Source organism: Bison bison, unplaced genomic scaffold, assembly GCF_000754665.1.
Source record: "Bison bison bison isolate TAMUID 2011002044 unplaced genomic scaffold, Bison_UMD1.0 scf7180017864192, whole genome shotgun sequence".
In the NCBI taxonomy this organism is placed as follows: Eukaryota; Metazoa; Chordata; class Mammalia; order Artiodactyla; family Bovidae; genus Bison; species Bison bison.
The window spans coordinates 3835860-3836107 of NW_011494764.1; positions in this window are offsets into that span (position 1 = coordinate 3835860).

Below are 248 nucleotides of genomic sequence, written 5' to 3' on the forward strand. Positions count from 1 at the left end.
TTCATCACAAATACAGATAATTTCAGGCTATTCCTATTTTAGCATAATTGCTTTTTCACTTTATGCTTTCCTTTCATTATATCTTTTTATAGATTCATTCAGTTAATAAATACTTACTGAGCATCTACTCTGTAACCACTTTTATAGGTACTAGGAATACAGTGAGAACAAAGAAAAGTACACTGTCCTGTATGGTACTGGCACAAAAACAGAAATATAGATCAATGGAATAAGATAGAAAGCCCAGA